Source organism: Trichosurus vulpecula, chromosome 7, assembly GCF_011100635.1.
Source record: "Trichosurus vulpecula isolate mTriVul1 chromosome 7, mTriVul1.pri, whole genome shotgun sequence".
NCBI lineage: Eukaryota > Metazoa > Chordata > Mammalia > Diprotodontia > Phalangeridae > Trichosurus > Trichosurus vulpecula.
The window spans coordinates 84,616,830-84,634,519 of record NC_050579.1 but is presented as its reverse complement, the minus strand read 5'-3'; positions in this window follow the sequence as shown (position 1 = coordinate 84,634,519).

Genomic DNA, 17,690 nt, shown 5'->3' with positions numbered 1-17,690 from the left:
AATCTGAATTAGCATTTCACTTGTAGAGTTAAAGGGGTTGGGGGTGGGAACATGGTTACAATACCTGTAGAAGGCCTTGAAAGCATAACCCAATGTCATTCTCCTGACATTTACCCAGATGATTGACATCTTGTGGCAATTGTGTCTTGCTTTTTTGCTTTCTCCTCTAAAACCAGATGGGAAAATCTCCCCCTTTTTTGCTAATAATAACTTCATAAAGTACCCACTTGCATCAGATAGCTTTATAACATTATAAATAAGACCACGGCATCAAAGATTTTGGGGCTTGAAGGGTCCTTATAGACCACAGAATCCAACATTCTCATTTTACTGATGTGGAAACTGAGGCACATAAATGTTAGGTGACTTGCCCAGGGACTTGCCCACACAGCTGTTTGTTTTTTTTTTAGGGGGGAGGGAGAGAGGACAGAGTTGAACCTAGGTCTTTCTCATTCCAAGTCCAATGCCATATCCACCATGCCACCCTTTATATTCCCTTTTGTTAAATTGGAGATATGTGTAAACCAGGAGCATTTTGGTCGCACCCTCTCATTCCTCAGTCAGTTATTGTGTTCAAAGAACCTGAAACTTAGATCTGGAAGAGGAGGTAGCAGACGGCACCTTGCTTCCCAACATTTTCCATTTGGGGGCCCCTGAAAAGAAGGGAGCATCTCTAATACACTGAACTTCTCCCATATAAAAAGGGAAAAGTGGGAAATGATCTTTGAAACTGTCACACAACCACAATCCAGGGAGCAGCTTACTATTGCCTCAATCTGGAAACAGACTTGAAGGCTCATAGATAGCATCCTACTTCTCTCCCCAGTGGGTTGTAAAGAATACCCTTTAACAAATTTCTTTTGGACACATTTGCCCGGTACATGAGTTTCCTTTCCTTCTTCTTAGTGCAAATGCTTGAGTTACCACATAATCACTCATTTGGAGAGGCATTGAAATGGGCAGGATAAACTGACCAAATCTTCTCATTTTAAAATTCCTCAAATTCATGAAGCCTCATTCTAAACTGCTGTAGTGAGTGACTCTAATCTAGGCAGGAACTGTAACTCTAAAGTACCTTACCTTGTGCCACTGAAAGGCACCAAATTAAAGGCTTTTTGATGACAATCTCCAGCCCCCTTCCCCTCCCCCAGCCCCTGTTCCTGTCCCAGCCCCAACCAATTACAAAAGACTTAAACTCTTAGACCTGGAAAGAAAATTTATCATCCTGTCCTACATACTCAGTTTACTTGTGAGAAAACTGAAGCCCAGAGAAGTTAAATTATTTGACTGAAGTCACACAGATAGCTAGTTAATGGTTGTCAGGACTAGAAATCTGGTCATAAAAGCATAGAATTTTACAGCTGGAATGGATAGATAGTACAATCAATCAAATCAACAAGTATTTATTAAATACCTACTACATGTCAAGCACTGTGTAAGGCCCTGGGCATATAGGAGTAAGTATTTGTGTATATGTGTATACACATACATATATACACAGATACAAAAATATATGGGATAAATACACACATGTATTATATACATACATGCACACATTTTACATTCTATATGTACCTTGACCCCAACATAATGATGTCAATTTGGTCCTCTTTGAGAATGAAGGACAACCACCACTACCAATCATTTACATACAGGTACACATATACAATATATATGTATATATGTGTGTATACACACAGATACACATACATAAAGTAGCTTAATACAAAGTAGTTTGGAAGGGGGCGGGTCTTGGAAGTTGCAAAGTTCAGCAAAGGCTTCATGTGTCTCATTTAAAAGGAACCTATGAGCTATGGGAGGAGTGCTTTCTCAGCATGGCAGGTAGTTGGTGCCAATCCTCTCTTTTTAGATGAGGATACCAGAGAGGTGAAATTGACTTGCCCAAAATCATCCAATCCAATGCTCTTTCCATGGGCAACTTAGAGAAGTAGTTGGAGAACCTGATTGATGTATGGTAGCCAGTAGTGGTGAGTCAGGTCTCAGCGGCAGATGCATTGGGTCATCCACATACAACACCCAACTGTCAATCAGTAGCTGTGGCAGAAGTCATTAACATTTTCTTAAATAAGTAAACAGCAAGCATTGACTAAATGGCAAATGCAGAAGAGGAAAAGGTGATTTTATCATTCATTTCATCACCTATTAGCAGAAAAAAAAACTAGTACTGTATTTCATGGCATAATCATCTCTACCACATAACTGTCACACCATTTTTTTTCAGTCCAAAAATTGGTTTATAACCTTTTATCACATAATTGTCACATGGCATAATTCTCTTCAACACACTGCTTAAAAGGTAAGCAGAGCAGCAATGGATATGCTGGCATATGGACACGCATTTATCACTGCTCATTGCAAGTCTTGAGCCTAGACTTTTCAGAGCATGTACATTGATAGTATTCAATTTTAACATATTCACGAGTATTCTGTGCATCTTAATCTTGCACCAAAGACAGTTTAGTAAGAAATGATTTTTAAGTAATATTGGCCCAAGTTTTTAAAAGCTTCACATAATGGTCACATCCTACTTTTTTGACATAAAAATTTGGCATAAAATCTGCAATGATTATGCAGTAAAATATAGTATGCTCTGTTTGAACCTATGGGATAGATCAGGATCAGAGTTTTGCTTCTATTAAGTACTTTTTGTTTCAACTTGGTGAAATAAGCACATTTATTTCTATTCCAATTTCCCTGGCTATAGTGATAACACATAACAACTTGCTTCCTCACTAATATTTCTTCAAACATTTCAAGGATCTCTGATCTCATGAGGGAGGGAATTCCTACTCTCAAGTCTTGCTTAGTTGATAGTTTAATGAGTTAATGAAGCCAAAAAAACTAGTCACCTGGTGACCAACCTTCTGGTGTTGAGATTATTTATAATATATGAAAATTCTCTCATAACTTGGATTTGGTTAAGAATTAAGACCCTCAGCCCAGTGTGAACCCATTTTGCTTCTGCAATGATGGTGGCAGGGACAGATATACATGTACATGTATACATGTATGTGTATACATGTATATATATGGTTGTTGTTGGTGGTTGTCCTTCATTCTCAAAGCAGACCAAAAAATATTGGGGTCATGGTACATATAGTGTGCATATGTGTACATGTATATATAATACACATGTGTATATGTATGTATTTGTGTCATATATGTATCTATATATGTATATATCTGTGTCTATACCTGTGTGTATACACATATACACAAACATTTATTCCTAGAAAGACCTAGAAGGTTTAAAGAATCATAAAGCCTTCAGAAAGATTACAAACACTGAATCCCAACACTTTGGACTTTCTCTACCATGGCCCCTTGACAGGTACCATTCCTCCCCCCCCCCACCCCGCTTTTCAACTTCTTTTAAAGTATGGTCTTCCCCAATTTGAAAGTTAGCTCCTTTAGGTCAGGGACTGGTTTTCTTTCTTCTTCTATTCTCAGCATTAGTAGATGCTTAATAAAAACCTTGTTGACTTTTATTTTAGTACTGTAAACATTAGAGACTTGTTCCACTGCTGACAAATGAACATACTGCTGAAGGAACTTGACTGTAGTTGTCTTGGTTTTCTCAATAGAAATGAAGCTTGACATGAAAGGAAATTGCAGCAAAATGAAAGGATGACTCATCAGCCCTCCTTGGAGAGGCAAATAAAGAAATTGTTTTTAGGATGAATCTGAAGACAAAAAGAAACATCATTTCATGGAACATTTAGTCTTCTCATATTGCAAAGCTCATAATAAGTACTCTCCAAAGCATAAGCATATGCTGGAGGGAATGAAGAGGCAGAAAAATTCTAGAAAAAACCTTGATGAAACCCTATAAATTTAGTAAATCCAGACTCTGATACTCAGTGTAACACAAAGGTATGAAAGCAAAGATGGTGAAAAATATGTTGCAAAGAATAGGTTGGGAGTGGCCAAAGGCTTATTTGGTACAAAAATGTTTATTTTCATATAGCACGAACACTTTGAGAAATGAATCAAGGGATTCTGGACATGGCGAGTGCTATAACATAATAAAAATTAAAAGTGATTATATTTATATAGATAAGAAATGACTAATTACCATGCAAGAGTTATTCCTGAATCAGCTGTCAGTGTTTCATCAGACCTCTGGTTTATAGGATTGGAATATCTCAGATTTCAAATTGAAAAGGATATTAAAGGTCATCAGGTCTAATTCCCTCGTTTTCCTGTTGAGGAAACTGAAGACTCAAGTAGTTATTGCTTGCTCAAAAGAGCATCTGAACCCAGCACACCAAACTCTAAATCTCGCCTTCTTTCCTCTACTTCCTCTTTCACACCAATGTTAGAGCAAATTTTAAAAATTAATATAAAACTTGAAGAAAGAATAAAAATGAATAATAGACATCAACACCAAATATAACAATCTCATGTAGAAGTTTAGCTGATATAAATTAGGCATAAAGAGGATACCAAAAGAAATTGGAAACTACCTCAGCCAGCAAACATTTCCTTAACTAACAGAGATACCACAGTCAAGTTCAATGCTAGTTTAAAATTCTTTTTTTATAAAATCTTAGCGTAAGGAGAAGGTTGGAAGATTATGAGTAGCATCACATTATGAAAAAACGAGAAGCAGTGGATTGGAAAGGAAAGTTTAAAAATTTTTGTTAAATAAGTAAAACTATCTGAAGGTCATTGAAAGATTGAAGAAGGCAACAAAAAAGGCAAACGTGGAAAAGATCTGCAGTGATTTTTAAAACAAATTATTTTCAACATCATGAATAATGGAACCACCATATTTGGACTTTGATTTCACCATGAAGGATGTTCCGCATTAGGAATTGGAAATATCATTGAAGAAAACAAAGATGGGAAAACAGCCAGACAAAATCCAGTATACACAAAGGGAATGATGTTCAAGGTGATGCTATCTTGAGGGCACTAAGGAATTGATTTTCAAGGTATCTAAAAGAAGGGAAAACATCAAAGACTAAGGAAAATCTTGGACCTTATTACTTTAAAAAGACAACTGAAAAAATGTCAAAAACTCTTGACTCAATATGCTTACATTCACATCTCTATACACATTTTTTTAATATAATCTATACAGGCCTCAAGGACATTTTTGATGAAGGTACAAGGAAGGAGGAGGAGGTTTTTGCAAATTATATTCCATAGTAAATCACATCTTTACAGTCACACAAATAACTGAAATGTATAAAGCATATAAAAACTGAGATTAGTGTTTGATGAAATACTTTGTTCAAAAAAGTATTTAATGTGGTAGAGCAAAATACCAAGTTAAAGTCTTTCTTTCTTAGAGATTTCACCCATTAATATGTCAGAATCATGCAAAATTCCTTTGAAGTTGCAACCGAGATAACTTTGCTAAACTATCTCCTCATTATGAATTATTAAATACAAGCATAAATTATATGTTTACCAAAAGTGTTTGCCACTGTCATGGAGCATGACAGGACAGAATATAAATTCAAGATGGTTTTGATAGATATGGTGATATTGTTCAAGCAGTTTGTAGATGATAATTGTGCTAAGTGGGTCAAGACCCAAAATATTCCAAAGCCTCCTGAATTAATCACTCAAAAGGGTTTATCACTTAATAAGCACTGATCAAACATGTGCTGGGCACTGTGCTAAGTGCTGGGAATACAAAAAAAAAAATGAAAAAGAAAGATAGCCTCTTCCTTCAAGGAGCTTATAACCGATGGGGGAAGATAATATATAAAAGGAAATAGAAAGGGGGAAAGGGAAGGTACCTGCAATGCAGACATGTTGGCAAGTGCAGCCAGATGGGAAATGCAGAGTTTGGCCTATCTATACAGTAAAACAAAACAAAACAAAAACAAAAACAAAAACAAGTGGATGAAAAATACCTATTGTTCAGGCTATGAAGTGCAATTGGATGGCCGATCCACAGAGCGGGGTCCATCAGTGCTTTTATGTTTCACACACAATATAATTGGACCATGAACTGGGACCAGAACTGGAAGAAGGAAGAGAGGAAGCCAGATTTGCTTTTAGCAAATTATACAATTCTTTTAATGACTCCATGTTCCCCTTGAAATAAAGGTTCATATTTTTTAAAGGTTCATCTTTCTAACAAAAATATTCTTCTGGTGTTCTTTCATACAAGATTATGTGATCATGTAGAGCTACAAGTCTTGAACTTATATATTCTCTTGAAGAACTGAAGTTGTGAATCACCGGAAAGGTAAGAAGAAAATAGTGGGCATGTGCAGAATGCAGTACAGTACAAATGAGGAATTTCACGGGAGAAACTGTGTTAAGTATGTCATTAGCGAAATGTATGACCAGAAAAAAAATGTACAGTCACTTAGCAAGAGAGAAGGATAATGAAAGTATTGTCTAAGTGCTCTACTGGTAACCATGTTATTCCTTTTCTTGATGCAACTTTAAGAAAATGAGATGAAGGCTTTGGTGTTCCCTCTATAACAGATTTAGGGGAAGACATGGACAAGGGACAATACAGGATAGACAGGCATGGATGCGTTTTGAACTACATCATTAATAGGAATACTTGTATTAATGAGAGCATAAGTCCAGTGGAATATTTTTCTGCTGGAAGTGTTCTTACAATGCTTTTCATGTTAGTAAGATTGTTGAATGAATGGATAAATGAATGACATTTTAACCAATATGTAATATATTTTTTCCAAACAAATATTTTTAATTAAAAATATATTTTCTTTTCACAGGTTTAAAACCATTAGAATCATTATTATCATATCAAAATGTAAATAATTTATTAAATATGAAATCATCTCAACTAAACTAGGTATGATAGATAAGGGATACCAACTTCTTGGCCTTTTAGAATTATAACATACAGATCCTCAATAGACAACTCAGATAAAAAATTTTTCTTAGTTAAAAGGAGTTTTGTTTTAATTAGGTGATACCTCTTTTGGCATGTGGAAAAAAGTAATTTCAGATTATATACTATATTGTGTTATGATGATCCTGTGTACGTACACAGGAAATGTAAGCTCTGAAAGGTCAAGGATCCTATCTAAATAAAATTTTATATCTTTCTCATAGCCTAGTACAATGTTTTGCACATTTAAAAAAAGACCATTTTAATTTTATTTTTTCAATTGCATGTAAAAGCAAATTTTAACTTTGATTTTTTTATAATTTTTGTGTTCCAAATGCCCTTTCTTCCTACCTTCCCTCCTCCCTCCTTGAGCAAAAGCAAGCACTTCGATATAGATGATACATGTGCAGTCATGCAAAACATATTTTCATATTTTTCTGCATACCTTTAAAAATTCTGAAATGAATTAATAAACATTTATTGGATGAATGAAATCAAAGCAGTAATATTTAACTCCTACCATGTGTAGAGTATTGTTAGGTATAGGCAAAGAAATTTGACACTTCCTGTCCCCAAGGAACTTGCAACACAGGTGGAGTACAAAGACATAAATCCACGAAAAATTAAATAACAATTTAAGACAAAAGCACAGCTGAAGAAATGTCCCAAGGCAGAACAGAATTAGTCTTTGTTTCTTCCACATACCTCCAATGTTATCTGTCTCTCCTTACCATTTGCACTGCTGATCACTCTCTATCAGGCCTTCATTACTTCTTGCCAATGCAAGAATGAATGAGGTTTCCAGCAATTTGGGCAGCCTTCTAACTAGTCTCCTCACCTCCATTCTCTGCTCAGTCTAATCCATTTTACACACTGTTGTCAGGCTGACCTTCATTACCACTTCCAGTCCCTACTCCCAGTCATCAATCTATTTTATACAAAGCTGCTAGATCAGTCTTTCTAAAGCACAACCTTGATCTCATCGCTCCCCTGCTCCATAATCATTTATATCATTAATGACTGTCGATTGCCTACTGAATAAAACCCAGTCTCCTGAGCATAGCATTCAAGGTTCTCCTTGCCCTGGCTGCAAAATATCTTTTTCCTAGTACGTCACCCTACTCCCTTTAACATGCCCCAGGAACCAGGAATGCTAAATACTTATTCTTCTTTCCTAAACAACCAGAACTTTCCTTTTATCGTGCATCAGCTTACACTACTTTCTTTATCTGCAGGTCCTTTATCCCCTTTTCCGCCTGTCAAAATCCCATCCTCCAAGTCCAGCTCTTCTTTGTAGCCTTCTCCCATTTCAATTTGAGGACCCTCCAGTTGCTCTTCTATAGCCAAGCCATCCTAGGTAAGCCACTTGACCTCTGTGATTCTCAGTTTCAAGGTTCATAAAATGGGTATAAAAATACTGGTATCTTCTACTTCATTTGTGTGTGAGGAAATCATTTTCTAAACTTTCAAGAATTATTACAGTTATTAATAATTATTATATCTTACCTTCCTTAAGAAAGAACTCTTCCTCCTTTGAGGTCCTATCCAAGGGGAAACTTGGCCTGCAGGCTACATTTGGCCCTCTAGGTCCTCAAGTGAAGCCCTACCAGGGCCACATATTGCCTCGAGGCCACAGGTTCCCCACCCCGGTGACCTGCACCAATTTCATTTTTTATTTCTCCACTGGAACTTTATTTTCTTTATTGAGGAAAAACCCACCAGACCAGGAGTCAGAATGCCTGGTTTCTGGTTCTGGCTAGTTAATTTCTCAACACTTTCTAGCCATTTGGTCTTGAATGACTCACTTAGTAAGCCTCAGTTTCTTCACATGTGAAGTAGGACCAATAAGCCCTACTTCCTTCTGAAGTTTATACTCAAGAGAAAATGAAATGACCGATGTGCAAACACTGAAAACTATTGCCTTGTATGTACTCTGATATCGGATTTCTTCTACTACATTATAAACTTAAAGAAATGGACTGGGTCTTATCTTTCTCTTCACTTTAGTATCTAGCATAGTAATAACATGTATTCAATAAATATCAGAAATAGGTGGCACAATGGATAGAGTATTGGACTTGGAATTGGCGAGACTTCAGTTCAAACCCAGCCTCAGATATTTTCTGGCTAAGTAACCCTGAGCAAGTTGCTTAACCTTTGCCTACCTCCATTTCCTTAACTATAAAATGTCCTAATAGCACTGACTTCCCAAGGTTGTTGTGAGGATCAAATGAGATATTTTTAAAGCACTTAGCACAGTGCCTGACACATAGTAGGTGCTTAATCATTGCTTCTTTCCTCCCTCCCTTCCTTTTTCCCCTTCCTTCCATCTTTCCTTCCTTACTTTAAAGAGGCAGCCTGATTTGTTAGAAGATTAAAGTCTAGTACCTAGATTATAGTCCTGACTCTGCCACTAAATTACTGAAATACTCTGAATCTCAGTTTCCTTATCTGTAGAAATAAGGGGAAGAGTTGGATGATAATAAATGGTGGGGAGACTGCTTGTTTAATGAACTGTTACTCAGTGAATGTCAGAGCCATAAATATTAGAAATTGCCACTAGGGCAAATTCAATTGACTGTATGGGTCCACTGTAAATACACTTTTGCTGAGAGGGTGTGGCCTATCCCCCAGAAAATCTCAGATTTCTATTCCATGAGGATTAGGGCAGGAAAGACAGTTTTTGGGAGAGGGTGTTATTACTGGAGGACCCTAAGGGTGTTGGCTAAGGGTGGTTATTCACTGTGACTCCAGACAACCATGAATTGAAATGGAGGAAAAATGGGTCCCATGTGGAGGAAATATCTCCCTCTCTCTTGGGTATAGATCACTTCCCCCCACCCCTGTGTTAGTGCCTTGGGGCAAAATTCTGTTTGCCCCATGCTGGTGAGAGCTCAGATGCTGACTGCCAAAGTTCAAAAGATAAAATTTTGGAAGGTGAAGTTTTTGAGTTTATAGATTCCATCATTTAAGTGTTTTAGAAACTTTCTCCAAACACTGATTTTGTGAAAGACCCATACTTTTGAACATATCAGGGACTGCCTTTACTAATCAAGTCAAAACAGTTTGCTCTATGTAAGAGAATGATGTAATTTTTTTTACCAGGTTTATAGTCTCTAGGCTAAATGGAACAAGGAAATCTCAGAACTGACTTTTCCAGTCTATCTTTTTTAATCAATCCTGAAAGATTGAATATCTATATCTATATATGTACATGTATGTACACATGTACACATATATGCATGTATAGATCTAAAATAACTAAAATGGAATTTATTTCTCACATAAGACTAAATAGAGAGTAGCAACTGTCTCAAGGAAAAGAAGGTAAAAAGCACATAAATGAAGCTGTAACCAGTAAACATTCACTTCTCTGTATGCTGAACCAGCCCAGTTAAATGAATAGCTGCCTTCTTGCCCAAGGCGATGTGGAGTTATGCAATTAGGTACTGCTCAGTGCTTAGCTCCATCAAAGAGCAGTTAGACTCCCCTTCATCCTTATACTCAGTTACAAATCTGGGCTTTATTATTTTTTTTCATGAAACCTTGTCATTTCCTACACCTGTAGTTTTCTTGAATAGAATTTTGGGATGTCTAAAAACTTACACAGAGAATAATATTTAAATTCATTGTCCCCTTGTAGTCTCTTTGCGTGCGGGTCTGCCATTAATTACCATGGGAGTAGTCTATCTGAGAAGCTAGGAAATGATGCCAACAGCATTGTGTAATACACAACTCCAGAGGGTTCCAGATCCCTATTCTTTAAAAGGGAGCAAACTTCAAGATAATACAATATGAAATCTATAAATTTACCAGTTGGAGGTCTCAGAGTGTACCTAGTGGACCGTTTTGTACTTAGAGGGTGTTGTTAATTGTATTATGCTACTTTGAATATAGTTTATATGTATTTACTCTATTCTCCTGCCTCCCCTCCCTCATAGAATGGAATCTTCTTGAGGGCAGAGACTTCTTCACTTTTGTTTTTGTACCTTCGGCACCTGGCAGAATGCTTGATGGTGCTGGGAGCTTAAAAAAAAAGATTTGTTGAATCGAATTGGGCTGATTGACTTGTCTAATTTTCACCTCCTACTACTGTTATGTTGGAATGATTTATTTCACAACTATTGTTACAATTAATGTTAGCTATATATTTTACTTTATAATGCAAAAATGAAGGAACATATAAAATCTGATTACCAGACTGTTAATTGACTATCACTGAATTGTTTGCAAATTGTTCTCATTAAGGGGACCTAGAATTTTATATCCCCTAGCTTTTCAGTTTAAATCTGTGATCTTAATATATATGAAAGAAATTCTTGGCATTCCCCTTGTGGATGCTTCCTCCACACCTCTGCCACCCAGCCTGCAGGTCCTCAGTATGTCTTTCACAAAGATTTTTTTCGGGAAGCTCCCCTTGACTTCAAAGAAAACTTTTCCCTGTGGCGGAAGGTCAGCAGGGGACAGAGCCCAGAGACTTGGACCTATGCTAATGTGCACAGCGGGAGGAAAGCTTCAGAACTGATTAAAACAGACAGGGAGGAGAAATCAGTTCTGAGCTTTCCTTACTATATTTTGACCAAAGAGACCATAAACCTGGGAAAATGACATCATTCTCTTAAGCAGAGAAAACAGTTTTGACTTGATTTGGCATGACATGATTAGTAAAGACAGAAGGCATTCTCTATTATGAAAATCCTATTCCCAGTGGCCAAAGAAATGCCACTTATATAATGTCAGAAGGCAGCCTGCATATTTATTGGGAAAGTTAAGATTACATAAGGTTACATACATCTGAGCTTGTTTTTCTCTTTTCCACACCAAACCATTATTCTTTCTTCTTTGTTCTTTCTTTTCTTTCATCTTAAAAAAGGGGTCTTTCTCCATATGCCCTTATGTTATGCCTTGATCTTTACTAGTTTCCTGGTTAGCAACTGGTTCATTTGATTACATTCTGACCAGAACCTTTGAAGATGGCACATAATCTGTTTTAACTGGATCCACAAATGATGCAGTCTCAACTTCTTGAGGTTCTCTTGCTACAAGAAGACCGCTTGAGCTCAAAGTATGAAATGCAATAAATAAAAAAAATACAACGTTGTTGAGATTTTGGTGGAATAACTGTGAAAGCTTTAGGATTAAAAAATAAAACTTCCCCTGTCCAGTCTCAAATAGTGTAAAGGATCTGTGATCTTACTGATAGAGGTAGAATATTCCGTCCACTGATGAAAATCACAATCTATCTACCTTTGCCCATCTGGAGAAACTCTTATTGAAGTAAATCCATTAGTTCAACACAGGTGGTCCACCTTTATGGGGCTAAGAGGCTAAGAGCCTTCTCTAGTTTTCCTGACACCCCAAGAATACTAGTGGAACACATAGGCCATCCAAGGGGTATCTTTTTTTCTGGCTTCGTGACCTGCCCATGTTATTTTTCAATCAGACATTTCTTTGATGGAATCCTTTACACCCCATTCTACTTCAGGATTCCTTCTTCATAATATGTTACAGACTGCTCATGCCCATCATAGGTCAGACAATTTCAGAATTATATTGAAAAAAGTGAACTCTTTCTAAAGCAGGAAATGCATATGGCTGGCTACAGATTAACATTGTATTGGGTAGTTTTGATTGTATTTTGATGCCCTAGGAATAATAAAATAAATCTTATATAGAAGAAACAATGAAAGATAAAACTGCTCTACTGATTAATGTCCTTAGATGACAAAAGCTAACTGTTCTGTTCTGTTTAATGACTTCATGTGGAAGGAGACTCTTTACTGTCCTCACTGAAAATGAATGTTAATGGTGTAGATGACATCATTACTAAATACCATCTATGAGTAGGATGGCACTGGTTAGTAATTATATTTTATATACTTGAAATTTCGTATCCTGGACTCGACTTAAATCTAGATCCTGGGTATGCAGGTGATCTGTATAAAAACTTTCTGTTTCTTTAAAAAGATAAAAAGCCCAAAATATAATCAAGTAGTCTTTTAGTTAGCTTTTTTAATCTACTTTTAATGTTCTCAAGGCATTTTACAACACAACAAATCTTCTGACAGTTGGTGTGAGATAGGAGTGGTCAAGTTCTTGACATTTTACCATAGCTTGATCAAGGGCACTGAGCTCTGGCCCAGATGTCTGGTATCTGGAATCCAAATACCCACTCCAACACCGTCTGTGCCATTGAACAAAGCCACACAGTCTCTGCCTTAGTTGCGAGATGTGGAGATAAGTATCTGGCAATTCTTGCCTCCTGGTAAGTATCTTAAATATGAATCTTGCTTTCACATATGCTATCCTTATGACAACCCTATAAGGCAGGGCTGGTGTCATCATCATCATCACCATCATCATCATCATCATCATTTTATAGACAAGGGAACTAAAATTCAATTCAATAAATATTTAAAGAATAGTCAGTCGACCAGCTTTTATTAAGCTCCTGCTATGTGCTAGACACTGCACTAAGTGATGGAGAAACAGAAAGGCAAAAGACAATTCCTGCTCTGAAGGAGCTTACCGTCTAATGGTGACGATAACATGCAAGCAACTGTAAACAGACAAGTTACATACAGGATAACTTGGAGATTATCAACAAAAGGAGAGTCCCAGCATTAAGGGAGATCAGGATGGGCATCTTGCATTTTGCTACGTACTAGGGGATGCACCAAAAAGTGAAATAATTCCAGTCATGAAGTTTAGGGTATAATTTGTATGTATATAAACAAATGCAAAGTAGATACAGAGCAATATAGATCCATTTGCATATTTTGAGTATACAAAACAATTTCAATGGGGAAAGAGAACTGACAACTGTGGGTATTGAGGATGGCATCCTATAGAAGTTAGCAGTTGAATCATACTTTATGGGGAAAGGCATGGAGGTGGAAGGTGAAATGTTTTGAATGGGGAATAGCTAGTGGCTAAACTCTCTGATGGAAACAGGGAGTGCGTGAAGTGGCATAGTGTAGAATAAGCCTGGAAAGGTATGAGAATTATAGCATCACAGATTTGGAAGATACTGTAGTGGAAATAATTGAAAAAAGTTACTCCCTCTAAAACATATCTAACATCTAGCTTTTGTTTCCATGGTGTGGAATTTATTACCTCCTAAAGCAGTTCATTCCACTTTGGAAGAGCTCCAGTCATTGGCAAGTTTTGGCTTACATCAATTTTTTTTTTTTTGCAATTTCTACCCATCGCTCCTAGTTGCTCTGTCTAAAGCCAAACAAAAACAATAACATTAACAAAAGGCCTAACTCCCTTTCCAAGTAATCTCTCTCCATATTTATGAAGACAGGTATCCCCATAAATATTCTCTTCTCTAAAATAAACATCACCGGTTCTTCCAATTTTAGATGGCATGAACATAAAGCCCATAACCATCCTGGTGGCTCTTCTCCAGACGCTCTCTGACTTATAAATATCCTTGCTAAAATGTGGTGCCAAGAACTAAATGCGGGGTTCAGATGTTCTGGCCAAGAAAGAGTACAGCAGTAGTATCATCTCCCTGGGTAACTGGGAGCAAGATTGTAGAGGACTTTAAGATCAAACTAAAGATTTTGATGTTATCCTAGAAGCAACAGGGAACTACTGAAGATTTGTCAATAGATTTTCAGATCTGTGTTTTAGAAAAATCAATTTGACAGTTATGTGGAAGATGGATTTCAGAAGGGAAAGACTGGTTTGAAGTAGGGAAATCAATCGGATTATTGCAAGAGTTCAAGTAAAAGGCGATGAAGGCCTGTGTGAGTAGAGAGAAGGGGAGAGGTGCTAGAGATTTTGAAGAATCAAAGTTTAGCAATTAGTTGGCCAAACTAGGGGAGTTGGTGTGAAATTGCTAGAGCTTAAGTGACTTGACAAAGGCTAGCAAATGACAGACAGAGAATTGGAACTCAAGTCTTCTATCTCATGGTCCAAGGATCATTCCACTATCACATGCTGCTTTATTTATCCATCTATCCATTCATTAAAATATTTATCATATGTCTAAAAAAATCTTTCTAATATTCTAGGTTAGGGTCAAATGAGAAATTAATGAGGGAGAATAGCCATTCATTCAATAAATATTTATTAAGAGCTAGGCATGAGGATACAGACAAAAACCACACACAAAACATCTCACAGCTTACAAGTTTACCATCTACTGGGAGCTACCACATTGAAAAGAGATAAATAAATGCAAAGTAATTTGAGGAATTAGAGAGTATTAGTAGTTTGCTAGTAGAAATGCTTCCTGGAGTGGTTGCAGCTGAGCTGAGCCTTGAAGTAGGGATTCTAATTGGTAGAGATGGAGAGAGAAAGAGTATTTCTGTCAGGAGATACAACTTATACAAAGACAACGAGATGGGAAATCAAATGGGAGTCTGAGGGACAAGGAGGCCAATTTGGCTAGAAAATAAGGTGCTCAAAAGTGAGTAACATGAAGTAAATGTGAAGTTATGTCAAAGACAGATTTTGAAGGGCTTAAATGTCAGGCTGAGGAGTTTCTATTTTATACTAGAGATAGTAGGAAGCCATTTTTTTTTGAATAAGGGTGTGATATGATCAGACATGTGCTCTAGGAAGATAATTTTGGTAGAAGGAGAGACTGGAAGTAGGAAGAACAATTAGAAGACTATTGTAGGAATAAACATTTTAGAGTTGAAGGGAGTGTCTTTGGTTTTCTAGTCCAATCTGCACCTAAAACACAATCCCAACATGCCCAACAAATAGTCATCCAGCCCCCTCCAATGAAGAGAAATCCACAGCTTCCCAAGGAAGCTCATGCTATTTGTGTAGAGCTTTAATTGATAGGAAGGATTTTCCCCTTGACATCAAGTACACATTTGCCTCTTTGCAACTTAGCACCAGAGCTGGAAGGGAAGTCAGAGTTCACATACTCCACCCTCTTAATTTTATAGGTGAGGAAACAGAGGTCCAGAATGTCTTCTACTTTTACTCATTGCTCCTAGTTTGCCTTCTGGAGCCAAACAGAACAAATTGGATCCCTTTTCCATGAGGCCTCTTCAAATATTGACATGAAGATTGCTATAATGCTCCTCTCAAGTCTTCTCTTCGTAGGATAAACACTCCAGCACTCGCTTCAGCCATTCCTTGTATCACATTGACCTAAGGTCTTTCACCATCCTGGTTAAACTCCTCTCAATACTCTTTACCTTATATTGATATGGCAAGGCCTTTTCTACACTGTAGCACCCGGAACTAAATACATTACTCCAGGTGTGGTCTGACCAAGACCCCTAAGTCAGACTATTACTTTCTTTTTCCTGGAAGCTCTAACTCCTTTCATGTAGCCCAAGATAGTATTAACTTTTCCAGCTACCACATCACAATGCTGATTGATATTGAGCTTGTACTTCATTGAAACAGGAGTTCTTAACCTGGGTCTGTGAATTTTTTAAAAAATCCTTTGATAATCATGTTTAGTCTAATTGGTTTTCTTTGTAATTAATTTTTTTATTTTTTATTTTTTTAAATTAGATTTTTTATTTTTAGTTTACAACACTTAGTTTTACATGTTCTTGAGTTTCACATTTTATTCCCTTCCCTCCCCTCCCCCTTCCCCACCCAAGATGGCATGCATTCCAATATAGATTCTACATAAACCTTCACACTAAACTTATTTACACAAGAGTCAAGTTGCAAAGAAGAATTATGACCAATGGAATGAATCATGAGAAAGAAGAAACAAAACCAAAAAAAAAGAGGAAAAAAAAGAGAGAGCAAATAGTTTGCCGCAATCTCCATTCAGACTCCAAGCTCTTTCTCTGGATGTAGCTAGCTTTTTCCATCCTGAGTCCTTTGGAGCTATCTTTGAGACTTGTATTGCTGAGGAGAGCCAAGTCTATCAAAGTTAGTCCTTACAGAATCAATATGTCTGTGGTTGGGTATAATGTTTTCCTGGTTCTGCTCCTCTCACTCAGCATCAGATCATGTAGGTCCTTTCAGGTTATTATGAAGTCTGTATCTTCCCCATTTCTTATAGCACAATCATATTCCATTACATTCATATGCCATAACTTGTTCAGCCATTCCCCAATTGATGGGCATCCCCTTGATTTCCAATTCCTTGCCACCACAAAAAGAGCAGCTATAAATATTTTTGTACATACAGGTCCCTTTCCTGCTTGTGTGAGCTCTTTGGGATATAGCCCTAGGAGTAGTATTGCTGGGTCAAAGGGTATGCGCATTTTTTATAGCCCTTTGGGCGTAGTTCCAAATTGCTCTCCAAAATGGCTTGATCTGTTCACAGCTCTAAGAACAATGTATTAATGTTCCACTTTTCCCACATCCTCTCCAGCATTTATCATTTTCCTGTTTTGTCATGTTAGCCAATCTGACAGGAGAGATGTAGTACCTAAGAGTTGTTTTGATTTGCATTTCTCTAATCAATAGTGATTTAGAGCATTTTTCATATGCCTATAGATATCTTTAATTATTTCCTCTGAAAACTGCCTGTTCATATCCTTTGACCATTTCTCAATTGGGGAATGACTTTTATTCCTATAAATTTGGCTCAGTTCCCTGTGTATTTTAGATATGAGGCCTTTATCAGAGTTGTGGAGATTTTCTCCCAATTTTTTGCTTCCCTCCTAATCTTGGTTGCATTGGCTTTTTTTATGCAAAAACTTTTCAGTTTAGCTAATCAAAATTATCTATTTTGCATTTTATAATGCTCTCCATCTCTTGTTGGGTCATGAATTCTTCCCTTTCCCATAAATCTGACAGGTAAACTATTCCTTGCTCTCCCAAATTGCTTATAGTATCAGCCTTTATTCCTAAATCATGTACGCACTTTGACTTTATTTTGGTATATGATGTAAGA